We start from the raw sequence: 14,941 nt of genomic DNA, 5'->3' as shown, positions 1-14,941 counted from the left end.
CTTTGTTGGCATCACTGTAGCTGCCATATAATAAGAAACTGATTAATTGGCACTGAAAACATAGATATTCACTATGCAAATCAGATCTTATACCAATTTAACCTATAGGGGAAAATCAAACAGTATTTTCAAGAATGACTGGCTAAATTGGCTGCCTGATGACACCTTAGGGTTTGTGAGAAAATTCCAACTGAGGGATATTTCATGTGGAACTGGTACAAAAATGTAGTAGTAGGAAACTTCACCTCTGAGAACAGGGAAACCAATAGTTTTTGTATAAGTTGTAGATGAACAAAATACCTTTATTTCTTTATTTTTATGTGGTGCTGAGGATTGAACCCAGTGCCTCACGTGTACAAGGCATGTGCTCTTCCACTGAGTGCCAATCCCAGTCCAAAACCAACTGGTTTGAGGATGGTTTTCATTGGCATGGCTACAAAGCAGAATAATGTGCTGGTAGCAAGTGTTCACATTTAAATTTATTTTTTAGCTGACACATAAAAAATGGTTTATGGAGTACCTCATGACATTTCCATATATGTCTACAATTCCCTGAATTTGAAATTGAGTAATCCTAGTGATGAATTCAGTCTAATTCCATCTTAAGATTGGGAGCCATCTCATCATGAAGTCATGGAAAGGTAATTTCTGTTTTACTACAAATTACTGTGATTTCTAAACTTGTGTGGAATTCCTGCCTGTGCCTTGAACTCACCCATGCCTTGTTTTCCCTGACCAGATAACAACCCTCTCTAAAACCTTAGTGGCACCTCATATATTGTGGCTCCCCCGACCAAATAACAACCCTCTCTGAAACATCAGCAGCACCTCATAAATTCTAATGTTTGAATCTAAATATTTTTCCTACCATTAAATATTAAGCCATGTAGATATTTAACTTACTACCTGCCTTTGTACTATGGTTGTCAAAATCCTGTTATCTATGAGTTCTCAAGACACCCCCCTTTGCAATTTTTTGTGCTATAAAACCTTGTTTCTGGACAGCTGGGGTGCTGATCTCTAGCCTGGGTTGGGAGAGACAGCCGCTGATCAGCTCTTTTTTTGTGTGTGTATACAATGCAAGCTTGCTTTAATTTGATTTAAAATTGGAGTTGGTGGTCTTTTATTTTTGTCAGGGTTCAATGGTAGATGCAATTTTCTTAGGCATACTGGGTTCTGAGAAACAGATCTAAGCTACATGTCATGTTTCTAAAATTTAAACAACATTATACTGTGCCCACCACTAGCATTGTGTTTTTCTCAAGACAATGTATTCAAGATTGGTTCTGCAGCTTCAGTTAGCTATAATGAATTTGTTTTAACTACTCTACAGTATTCCAATATACACTTCTGAAAATTAGTTTTAGATTCTCAAGTCAGAAGACCTTTAAGTTCTTTCCAATTTCCTGCCACTACAATTTATGCTCCAATGAATTATATTTTCAGGTTTATTTTGTATGCAAAAGCTTCTATAAGGCTCATGTCTGATAAGAAATAACAAGGTCCTCTCCAGCCTTATGAGATCAGGGTACATTGGTCCTCACAGTAGTTGAAATAATTAATAGTCCCACAAATTTACTTAGTTTTTGCCAAACTGGTGGGGCCACAATACGTTTTCATTGTGATTTTAACATATATTGTCTTGATATTAGTTATGCTGAGTGGGGAAAATGGACTAGAAATACAGTTCAGAGAAAAATGGACAGTGTAAAATTCCCAGTTATCAATGTTTTCATATGGTTTTTAAGTATATTATGATGGCAGATAGTTTATCTTTTACCATTAGATACACTAGAAACTGAGCAGAAAGGATCACTTCAAAACATAAATGTATAAAACTTACCATAAAATTATATCTTTGAGACTGTTCACACATTTAGAAAACACTTCTAGAACATAATAATGTTCAAGGTCCTGACACAGCTTCCATCAGCTCTCTCTGGAAGCACTGAGCTGGGTGTGTGCAGCCTGCTAGGGAAGGCCCTGGCAGGTAAGGCTGCATTTTCAGCAGGAATAACATTTACATTTGGGTTTCATGTTTATCTGGGGGAGCCTGAAGCCTGGGGATACAACAGAGATAGTCAAGGGATACTTTGTTTTCATCTCCATGATATTATTTACCACATTCCCACACTTACTACTAATAATGAGTGATTTTCAGCAATGGTACAGAAAAAATACATACAGACAAACCCACATATCTTCAGACATCTATCTGATCCTTCACAAAGGCAATAAAACACACACTGGAGAAAAGACAGAATTTCTAAACAAATGGTTATCCATATGCAGAAAAATAAAACAAAAACCCTTATCTCTCACCCTGCACAAAAATCAACTCAGAATCAATCAAAGCCCTAAGAATTAGACAATAAATTATGCAACTCCTAAAAGAAAACACAGGGTAAATACTCCAGTTTTTAGGCACAATAACTTTCTCAATAGAACCTCTAAAGCTTAGGAAATAATAGAGTTAATAAATGGAATGGCGTTAAATTAAAAAGTTTCTGCACACCAGATGAAACAATGAAGAAAGTGAGGAGAGAACCTACAAAATGGGAGAAAATCTGCTAGCTACCCTAGCAGATTTCTGACAGAGGATTAATATCTAGAATATATAAAGAACTCAAAAACTTAACACCAAAAAATTAAATAACCCAATTAATAAATGGGCAAATGAATCAAAGAAGAATTTTTCAAAAGAAGAAACAAAATGACCAACAAACATGTGAAAAAATGTTCAACATCATTAGCAGTTAGGGAAATGCAAATCAACTACACTGAGGATGTAGAATGGGAGGGGTGGGATGGTGGGAGATTAAAGAGGGGTCATGATCTGAAATTGAATTTCATGTATATGTAAGTTCATCAGGATGAATCCAAATACTATATATAACCATATAGTTCTAATAAAAAAAGGAAAAACAAAAAATTTCACCAAGATTTCATTGCACATTACAGTGATAGTCATCAAGACAACAAATAATAATAAATGGTAGAGAGGATATAGAGAAAAATAAATACATTTACACTGTTGGTGTAATTGCAAATTAGCACCAGTATAGAAATCTGTATGAAGGCGCTCCTCAAAAGACTAGGCATGGAACCACCATATGACCCTACTATATAACTCTTCATTAGGAATGGCAGGATGAAAATCATCTTACTATAGTGATACATGCATACCCATATTTATAGCAGCATGGTACACAATAACCAAGCTATGGAACCAGCCTAAGTGTCCACCAATGGATGAATGGATAAAGAAAATGTTGTTTTTATACAAGATTATTATCTCTTTTTTGGTACGAGGAACTGAACTCAGGGACACTTAATGCTGAGCAAAATCCCCAGCCCTTTATTTTAATATTTTACTAGAGGCAGGGTCTTGAAGAGTTGCTTAGAGCCTTGCCTTCTGGTAAGACTGGGTTTGAATGTGTGATTCTCTTGCCTCAGCTTCCCAAGCTGATGGGACTAGAGGCATGCACTACCATGCCTGGCTATATACAAAATTTTAACATACCTTTTTCTTTATTCAGCCATTAGAAAAAGAAATAATGTTATTTGCATGGAAATGGATGGAACTAGAGACCGTCATTTTAAGTCAGCTAAGTCAAACTCAGAAGATCAAAGGTCATGTGTTTTCTCTGATATGCAGAAGCTAGAGAGGAAAAAAAAGAAAAGAAAGGTGGGAGTGGACCTTATGAAAATCAAAGTGATATCTATAAAGGAAAGAGACCAAGGGGTGGGAAGTGTGGAGGTATGGGGGAAGTGCTGGGGAGTGCTATTGGCCAAATGGTATTGTTATATTGTGTGCATGTGCAAATATGTAACAATAAATCCCATTGTTATATACAATTATAATGTACCAATTAAAAAAGTGGGAAAAATAATGTGTGGCCTGCAAATAGTGGCTTAAATATTTAAGTAAGAATAAATGAGAAAATAATAACATCACAAAGTAGCTACCATTCATCATATACTTGATCATTTAGTACCTAACACTTCCCTATGAAGCAGGCAACTTCAAGGACTGTTAGCAGTGAAGATGCAGAGTTTACAAGGCTAAGCATTGCCACAGGTATAGATCAAGCACTGCAGGCAGAGCCACTCAGCATATGACTGCTTAGCTTTCTCATCTTCAAATAGGTATAACAAAACTTGCTTTATAATTATTCCTCAAACACGTTTTCTGAATAAAATCAAATAAAATTATAAACAATTGATAAGAAATAAAAAGTCACATAAAGTCATAAATTCAGATATAAGTGCTCTCACAGACAAACAATATAAATAAGACTATTTTTATAAAACACTTTCAAACACACACTGAGCTTAGTTTCTCCTCTCAGCAACCTGAGAGTCTACTGTCCACCACAGACATGAAGAAGCATATGTAATTCAGCTCACATGAATTTTTGAATCTGCAGTGGATGGCCAAGTACAAGCAAGGCACCCAGGTCTCCCTCAATCTGCATAGGCCGCACTAACAGCACCCTGAAGGGTGGATACAGCCTGTCACTCAACTTACTTCTTTGGAGGCTTAATCTTTTTTCACCTTTTCTTCAGTGTATTCATCCAATATACTCAAATGACATCCTAGTGCCAAAAAAAGTCCTGCAAAACAAAAGCAAACATGAGTACCTCAAAACACAGCAAAAGTCAGTTGTTTTAAAGCTAAACAAAACATTTTTATTTTCAATTTTTACTTTTGAATAAAGTGCAAGACCCTAAATATTGAAATGGCACAAAAAGAAATAACTGGAAACATAAATATCCCCCCAGGTCCTTCTGTTTAGTGACTTTTCCTTCTACAGAGGCACTGACTGCTGCTGGTTCTTGTACATTGTTGAACCCTGATGCAAAGAAAAGACTAACAACTCCATTTTAAAATCAAATTAATGAAAGCTTCTATTTGTATACATAAAGAGAACTGATCAGTGGCTGTGTCTCCCAACATGGGCTAGAGATCAGCACCCCAGATTTAAGGAAAGAGATTTTATAGAACCAAAAGTTGCAAAGGGGGTTGTCTTAATAACTAACAGATAGCAGGATTTTGACAAGCATAACACAAAAGCAGATAGTAAGTTAATGATCTAAATGGCTCAACATTTCAAGATAGAAAATAAATTCAGATCCCAACATCAGAATTTAAGAGACACCACTAAATTTTAAGAGAGGGTTGTTAACTTCTCAGGAAAATCCAGGCATGGGTGAGTTCAATGCAAGGGCAAGTATTCCAAGCAAGTTTAAAACCTCAAAATATGGCCAGGCCAAATACAAAATCTAGAATTTACAGAAAATAGAAATGTACTTTTTATAACTTTTGATGAGATTGCTCCCAATCTTAAGAGGGAATTACTATGGGTTTATCACCATCTGCCTGGAGTCTACACATACTAAATAAAAATGTGTGTGTGTGTGTGTGTGTGTGTGTGTGTGTGTGTGTATGCATGTGCACGCATATGCCATTGATGGTGTGCCTTTCCCACAAACAAGAGTATGCAAGTTATTTCTCTATAACTTCCTCTTTTGACTTGAAAATACAACCTTAAGATTACTATCCTTCCACATAAAGCTGGTATGTTTTTTAACCTCCCTGAAGTATTCCATAAGGTGGAAATGTCAAAATGCTTTTCTTTCCTATTTAAGAGCTTTTTATTAAGCAGCAAAGCAGAACTGTACCACAACGTTAAATATTTGTAAATTAGGTCACAAAAAAAGATGCAAAATGGGGCTGGGGCTGTGGCTCAAGTGGTAGCACACTTGCCTGGCATGCATGCGGCCCGGGTTCGATCCTCAGCACCACATACAAACAAAGATGTTGTGTCCACCAAAAAACTAAAAAATAAATATTAAAAATTCTCTCTCTCTCTCTCTCTCTCTCTCTCTCTCTCTCTCTCTTTAAAAAAAGATGCAAAATGTTTGTGGTTTAATTATATATTCATACACCTAAAGTCACATATCAAATCTGACATTAATACACATGATTATTCCATGATTAAAAGTAGCCCAAATCTAATAACCTTAATCTATGTTAATAATCTTTTTTCCTTTTATCTTAGTATTATTTCCAATATGGATTCCCTTACCTAATGGAATCTAAAAAATAAATCTAAAAAATTTGTTAAAGAATGACTTAACCTCTGCAAACTAAATGGTTGAATTACAAAAATTGATTGATTGTATGTCCTCTTCTGAGAAGTGTCTGTTCAGGTCCTTGGCCCATTTGTTGATTGGGTTATTTGTTATCTTATTGTTTAATTTTTTGAGTTCTTTGTATATTCTGGAAATTAGGGCTCTATCTGAAGTGTGAGGAGTAAAGATTTGTTCCCAGGATGTAGGTTCCCTATTTACTTCTCTTATTGTTTGTCTTGCTGAGAAAAAACTTTTTAGTTTAAGTAAGTCCCATTTGTTAATTCTTGTTATTAACTCTTGAACTATGGGCGTCCTATTAAGGAATTTGGAGCCTGACCCCACAATATGTAGATTGGAGCCAACTTTTTCCTCTATCAGGTGCAGGGTCTCTGATTTTATATCAAGCTCCTTGATCCATTTTGAGTTAACTTTTGTGCATGGCGAGAGAAAGGGATTCAGTTTCATTTTGTTGCATATGGATTTCCAATTTTCCCAGCACCATTTGTTGAAGATGCTATCCTTCCTCCATTGCATGTTTTTAGCCCCTTTATCAAATATAAGAAAGTTGTAATTTTGTGGATTGGTTTCTGTGTCCTCTATTCTGTACCATTGATCCACCTGCCTGTTTTGGTACCAGTACCACACTGTTTTTGTTACTATTGCTTTGTAGTACAGTTTGAACTCTGGTATCACTATACCTCCAGATTCACACTTCCTGCTTAGAATTGCTTTTGCTATTCTGGGTCTTTTGTTATTCCATATGAATATCATGATTGCTTTATCTATTTCTACAAGAAATGCCGTTGGGATTTTGATTGGCATCGCATTAAACCTGTAGAGAACTTTGGGTAATATCACCATTTTGATGATGTTAGTTCTGCCTAACCATGAACAGGGTACATTTTTCCATCTTCTAAGATCTTCTTCTATCTCTCTCTTTACGGTTCTGTAGTTTTCATTGTATAAATCTTTTACCTCTTTTGTTAGGTTGATTCCCAAGTATTTTATTTTTTTTGAGGATATTGTGAATGGAGTGGTTTTCCTCATTTCCATTTCAGAAGTTTTGTTGCTGATATACAGGAATGCCTTTGATTTATGCGTGTTGATTTTATATCCTGTCACTTTGCTGAATTCATTTATTAACTCTAGCAGTTTCTTTGTAGACCCTTTTGGGTCTGTTAAGTATATTATCATGTCATCCGCAAATCGCGATAATTTAAGTTCTTCTTTTCCTATTTTTATGCCTTTAATTTCTTTTGTCTGTCTAATTGCTCTGGCTAGTATTTCAAGAACTAAATTGAATAGAAGTGGTGAGAGAGGGCATCCCTGTCTAGTTCCAGATTTTAGAGGGAATGCCTTTAGTTTTTCTCCATTTAGAATGATGCTAGCCTGAGGCTTTGCATATATAGCTTTTACAATGTTGAGGTAAGTTCCTGTTATCCCTAGTTTTTCTAGTGTTTTGAACATAAAGGGTTGCTGTACTTTGTCAAATGCTTTTTCTGCATCTATTGAGATGATCATATGGTTCTTATCTTTAAGTCTATTGATGTGGTGAATAACATTTATTGATTTCCATATATTGAACCAGCCTTGCATCCCAGGGATGAATCCTACTTGATCATGGTGCACATTTTTTTTTATATGGTTTTGCATTCAATTCGCCAGGATTTTATTGAGAATTTTTGCATCTAAGTTCATTAGAGATATTGGTCTATAGTTTTCTTTCTTTGAAGTGTCTTTTTTTGGTTTTGGGATCAGAATTATGTTGGCCTCATAGAATGAATTTGGACGAGCTCCTTCTTTTTCTATTTCTTGAAATAGCTTGAAAAGTATTGGTATTAATTATTTTCATTATAATTAACTCATTCTTTTCATAGATTTATGGGTTTTATTTATTTATTTTGTTATTGATTTCTAGCTTAATTGCATAATGGTCAGAATATACTACTAAATTATTTCAAACCTTTGAAATTTATACTTGGACCATGACCAAATTTGGCAAATGATCCACCTGCCCTTGAAACACTTGTGTACTTTGTCAATAGCTGGTAGAGTATTCTGTACATTTATCAATCATACTGTTCAAATTCTACATCCTCATTAACTGATATGATGGCTTATTGTAATAGTTGAGATATGTATGGTTACATTGTAAATTGGATTATTTTTTCCTTATACATATTTTCCATTTTGTGCTTTACAAATTTAAAAGCCATGTCATTAAATTCATATAAATTCATAATTATTTTATTTTTCTCATGAAATCCCCAATTTCATCATAATGAAATGTTTTGTTTTTATTTCTAGCAATAATTCTCACCATAATTTCTTTTTCAGGTAGTAATAGAAATGTACTCAGTGTCTTTTCCATGCAACTTAGTCATGTGTACAACTGTGCCAACCTATTACTTTTGCCCTTTCTGGAATACAATCTCAAGGTATGCTTCTGGAAAACAGCACACAATTGTTAATGGTGTTTACTCAAGTGAAAAATTCATGAGTTTGTCTCCTCCCTCTGTGCTGGAAATGGCTCAACTCAAGCTTCCTATAAGTTAGGGCAGCACTCTATGCGAACACACACACACACACACACACACACACACACACACACACATATATATATATATATATATATATATATATATATATACGTATATACATATATATATATATATGCACATACATATATATATAGAGAGAGAGAGATTGATTTTTTACACAGAATAGTATAAATGTTTCTGTGTGATTGACTTTGCTGACCTGTTTTTACAATAAAGAAAAGTCTATCTGAATAGCTCTACTAAATGTAATCTTTCAACTTTGGGATGTAAACAGAGATAGAAAATTATATGCCCAAACATCCCCAAATAGTCTTTTAAAATTGTTGAATTAATGTGGCTATTAATCTTGTTCAGCAATTTGATGTGAATACCTAAATACAAAAAGCTTTTTAGTGAGTACTACATGGGAATAAAAAGGCTTAGGACTTTAGATAGTTTCTTGAAAATCAAAAACTAGTAGCATTTGATTAAAAACAAGGCATTCTTAAGCAATGCCAGCATACATACTCTACAATTATAATCAAAATTTCACATTTTTGCACACTGTATATAAATACACATTACAATGATGCAGTTAGAATTAATCCAAAATATATACAAAATAAACAATGTTTAGATTTAGACCAAAAACTTAATTTGCAATCTTTTGAAAAATAACTTGATTAGATATTTTATCTCTTTGGCTAATTTACATTTATACAAAATTTAATTAAACATAATAGATTCAGGTGCTAAGAATGTCTGCCATATTTATTTAAAATTACTACACTATAATTTTATAAATCCAAATTTAAAACAAATGGTACTTTAATGAACAATGGAATCCTCTTCTGGATTACTTAATTTCTACTACTTATGTCTTGCATTTTCATATGAGCATATATATATACATTTAATACATGCAATTATGGAGTCCTTGAAGAAAAGAAATGATCATAGACTAATAATTAATGAGGATTAAAATACCTTAAAGAATGCCTGAATACCAACATGTTTTTTTCCTGTCATAAAGTCTGGAATCATATTTTTAAAAAGGCTCTTAAATTCACAGTTATTAAATTACTGAAAGTGATTTAGGTTATTTTAGCAATTATTTAAAAACACAGATACCTTCAGCTTACCAAATCACTAGTTAAAAATAATGGCATATTAAACATCCCTTATAAATACAAATCCCACTACAATTTTGAATGCTTTGTTATGCAGTTCATTTGGGTAAAAAAGTAAGAATCATGTATTGGTTTGAAAGAATTTAGTTCAAATGTCTACAAAGAGAACTGTATTAATGAAAATTCTTTCCCTAAACTCATCTGTTATAGCCTCTATATTCCTTATTTCTCATCCCAGATAAATTTTATATTTGATAGTTATGTGAAGATCTCCACTACATAATGTTTAATTCTATTCACACATACCTCATTTTAACAATACCCAGTAATCACTTCAACAATTTATTGTTTCAAACATATGCCACCTCTGAAAGACAATGGAGAGATCCCTAAGCATGTTAGCCATTCCTCATTAAAGAAAAACGTCCCTCCTCTGAAAATCACTTACTGTACCTTAATATTTTGTGTGTTTTTGAAAATATAGTAACTACTTAATTTAAAAAATGTTCCTGGGGATATCTTCCCCTTCTGATTTTCAAAAGTAAAAATAGCATATTCCAGAATTCACCCTAAAAAAATCTAATTTTTCTTAAAAAGATATTGCTTTTCTAAACACAAGATGTCATTCAAATATGTTCCATAATTTGATAATGTAGACATTCTATCTGTGTTTATTCTAAATCTAAAACTAAAGAATGAGTGGGCAATACCAATGTTACTTTGGCTGTTTCTTAAGGAAATTAAGAATCCATATAATACAGTAAAAAAAAATTTTTTTAATAGAAAAATCCAATTTAGAAGGGGCATAGAATTAACTAAGATTTAAAATGTTCTCATTTCCTCATCTGAAATTTCTTCTCTTTTAATATTATAATTTCATATTTCTTTTAAAAAGACTGAATTAAAATACAGTAATTGTTAAACTATCTTCCAGAAAGTCAAACATCCTTAACATCTGTACAGGCTCATTTATCAGTCTTGTGCAAGAGTTAGCAATTCATGGTACCAGGGTCACTTTTGCTTTTCCTGCAGAGTTGATGATGCATATCAAAATCATCCCAATGCCTCAAGAATGACCCACTCTGCTGCTGCCTTTGATTCTCTCTTCTTGTCTGCCTGCTCTGGCTGGGTGTGGAGCCAATTACTACTTCCTTAATTATAAACATAAATGGCAATTTTCCTCTTCCAATATTCAAAGCCACTGTTGGCCTAGTAATCAAGTCTGAAATAATCTGAGAAGATAATTTAGTTTCTGCTGTTTGTTGCTGCACTCTTACTTCAGCTTCACCTGCCAAATGCATCCATGCCTTTCGTTCTGGATTTCTTCAAAATTCTTGCAACCAACACATTTACATATGGAGGAACACATTTTTTTTGCCTAATAGTACTCAGTAGTTTTTAAGACATCTGATATTGGCAATTACATCCCTTGCTATGACACTGATATGATTCTCCCCCTTTTCTTTCCCTATCTTAGGCTTAAAATCCTCTTTATTTTGTCAAGACATGCCTTTATTGCTTTTTGCCTTTTATTTTCATGTTCCAAATTTTTAGAACAGTTTGTACAACTGCAATTGTTATAAAATTTGCCATTTACAAAGCAATCATATTATAATTCCAAACAGTGACTTTGTACAATTACAGGGCTTTCTGGGCCAACTGGCAGATACTAATGGGATTATGCCACTGAGTGGAAGACTTGCTTGGGTCTGGATACCAGATGTTCCAATAAAATTAGAGCTGACTACTATACACACATATGAAGACTGCTGTGGCTAAAAAATGTACTGAGCTGGAAGCACAGCATAACCCACAATCCCTGTTCCTGGAGCTGGTGCCAGGACAGTACCTGGTGGCAGGTTAGGGAGGTTGGGCTGGATCTGTGACAGTGAGGTTTAAGGCATGATAAGCTATTGATGTGGTTGGTTGTTAGTTACTATTTATGAAGCTGGATTGATGGATTTGGGGACAACTTGTTGGATAGCCTAAGCTTGGAAAAATGGAACTGACATTTGCACTGGGGTTGTATTAACAACCACTGGCTTTGCTTCCTAAAGAGGCTTAATGCTTTTACTGGGATTCTGACTAACTGGTTGGGTTAAGATACTGGCTTTTGTGTCAGTAACAAATCAGACATTATGAAACTTTTTTCCAGGCACTTGAATCTGCTGGGCATTTGCCAGAAGTTCCAGAGGAATTGGGAGCCGTTTCCAGAGGAATACTTGTCTTAAATTGTGATATGATCACTCCTCCAACAGTGATGGTCTGCAAAGCTGATTCCATTGCCTTATTTGGTGATTTCAAAGGTAAGATGGCTATTTTTTTGGCACCTGAATTGTAGAATTAAAATTTGATGCAATAACACCACTTTCAGATATTGCTATGGTCTTTGATGGAGTTCCAGGGGTAGACTGTGAAAGAACCTTACCTGCAATGACTGATGGTGATAATTGAGTTGTCTCTTCTGTAACTGCTTTACTATTAATTGGTTTTGCAAAGATCAACTTCATGATTACTGCACCACAGTTTGGTGTTCCAGGCTTCTTAGCAATCTCATCTGGCACCACCTCTATGATTATTCTCCTGCCAGAAAGGTGATCAGGTACAACACTGGAGGCACCACTGCCTCCTCACAAAGCATTCTTCAGGCTCCTAGCAGCTGTGGTGCCTCCAAGACACAAACCCAGGTTTGTTCAAAATCACAAGCCCCACACTATCCTACCACTTCATCCCATAATTCACTATGTCTATAACTTTTAATTGGAGTATTTTGTCCATTTCCATTTAATGTTGTTCTACTCATCTCATATTCATTTAAAAGATTCTAAAATATGATTTACATGCCATAAATTTCTCTTCCTTAAATTGCACCATTTCAATGCTTTAAAGTTTATTTACAGAGTCTTGAACCATGACAATCTAATTTCCAAAAAGGTACAGTCTTATGTATTCTTATTTTCTCTGCTTTCTTTCTCCTTTTACATTAATCATATATTCGGATATTTCATTTTACCTATACTGGTTCTACTTTATTAATCTTTGTGTTAGTACCCTAAAGATTACACATGCATCTGAGGCATTAATAAACTAATACAGGTTAGTAACAGTACTATGTTCCAGGAAAAGGTGGGACCTTGAAACATGTGTTAACAACCTGAAGTCTTTCCTTTTGTGTTATAACTGCTCTGCATCTCAACAGCATGCATATTTTAAGCCCTACCTTTCCAAGAGTGTCCAACTTACCTCAGTGTGTTCCTTATACCTTTGGAATTATGGATCCCTCATTTTCTGAGCTACCTCAGATGCTTCCAAAGCCTCTGAACCCCCCATTTATTTTTTGTTTTACTTATATTTTTATTTGGTATTTGGTTATTTTTGGTAATTTATCACCTCTTCAGTAAATACTTTAAAACTTTCCCAGTTTAGGGAACTTCTTTTTTCCATAGCCAGAACACTGGCTGGCTGCAAGCTGAAAATCGAATTACTTATATTTTTCTGATATTTTTCCTATATTTTTCAAATGAGGTCTCATCCAAACAATGAATATTCAAAACAAATTCCAGAAACTTTGGTTTTCACCCACAGGTTTCCTCACCCCCTCCCACAAAAAAAAATGTGTGTAATACATGGATTCCTTGAAGAAAGATGGTTTGTTAAAGAAGTGAACCAAGTGCCAGTCAACAAAGAATTAAATGAAAGCCACACTGTACACTTTCATTAAAACATTTGCATGTGAGTAAATCAATTGTATTTTAACAGGCAATCAGCTTAAACCTTGATAGTAGAAAGGTAAAGAAACAAATATTTAACTAGAATTTGTTAAAGTATAAACCAACATTTATACCTACTGACATAGGCTTTGCCCTGGTTACTTGTAGACTTGCGTTTTGCCCAACAACTAGTGTTCTCATTAGTTATCATGCTACTTTTCCTTTATTTACCATTTTTCATCTTTACATGTATTCCTTTCTTTTTTCTTTTTTTTTTTGTGGTTGTAAATGGACAACATGCATTTATTTTATTTGATTATCTTTATGTGGTGCTGAGGATCAAACCCAGTGCCTCACATGTGCTAGAAAAGATCTCTACCACTGAGCTACATCCCTAGCCCCTTACATGTGTTTTCAAATGGCAGAACTATAGACTCAGAGGATGTCCAACAGAGCAGTCTAATAAGTGCTCTCAGGAAGGCTGAGTAACTTGAAAATGGAAAATTCAAAGTACTAAATAAGGACACCCTGGTACTGCATTGATATAAGAGAAATTATAAATAATTAAATAGCATCTCTGTGTACTGGGATATTGAATGTGATATTTATTTTAAACTGCATGAGACTGCAAAATCTTTCCTGTTATCACTTTGAGATATTTACCATAAATTTAATTAAGCAAATGAAGTCACAAACAGAAGTTCAGTAATTTATTAAGACACTGACCCTATTTTCTGGCTTTACTGTGACTTTTTTAAAAATTAACCAGGCAAATCTCTCTTTTCAGATGTTTAACAATGAAGCAGATTTAATAATCTTAGCACTCTTCCACACTAACACATGTGTGACCTAATTCAAGGAAGACCTTTTAAATTTTATTTGCAAATTTGATTATTTTTTTTTAAATTTAAACAAGGCAACAAAGGACTATGATCTGCTACTTCCTAAATAATTTCTGTTTTAGAACAGGACAGCTCTTTGAATAATAATTAAATGCTACCTGAATTTGCCCAAACACTCAGGAAAACATGTATACTTTTAACTCACTGTAACTGAAAATTCCTCAAAACACAGAATATGCTAAAATGGCTCATACAGAAATTTCCAAGTTAACAAATTCAAGTGGGTAGGTACTAATAATATAGTAGCCCTCTCTCATGTAGGCTATTTATGAGAAATAATAAATACAATCAAATACCATAAGAAATTACATATGAACAGAATCAACAGTCAGGAAGAGGATGAAGAACTTGTAGAAGGAAAAAAAAGCAATGAGAGAGGACCACCTTATTATTAAACACTGGAACATTTCTAAAATGTCAGATTATTAAATCAAAGCACTTGACAATAACAGACATGTTTTTGTAACAGCCTGGGAAGGGGAGTAAATTTACTGTACAATTTAAAAGGCATCACAGTACAT

General features: G+C 34.2%; 1 pseudogene; it reads right to left on the bottom strand.

Moving 5' to 3' along the window:
• Positions 1–10,797: 10,797 nt before the first annotated feature.
• LOC143637836 (protein lin-54 homolog pseudogene) lies at positions 10,798–13,729 on the bottom strand (annotated as a pseudogene).
• Positions 13,730–14,941: the final 1,212 nt, after the last annotated feature.

Source organism: Callospermophilus lateralis, chromosome 13 (genome assembly GCF_048772815.1).
Source record: "Callospermophilus lateralis isolate mCalLat2 chromosome 13, mCalLat2.hap1, whole genome shotgun sequence".
Lineage (NCBI taxonomy): Eukaryota > Metazoa > Chordata > Mammalia > Rodentia > Sciuridae > Callospermophilus > Callospermophilus lateralis.
This window is presented reverse-complemented; position numbering and strand designations above follow the sequence as displayed.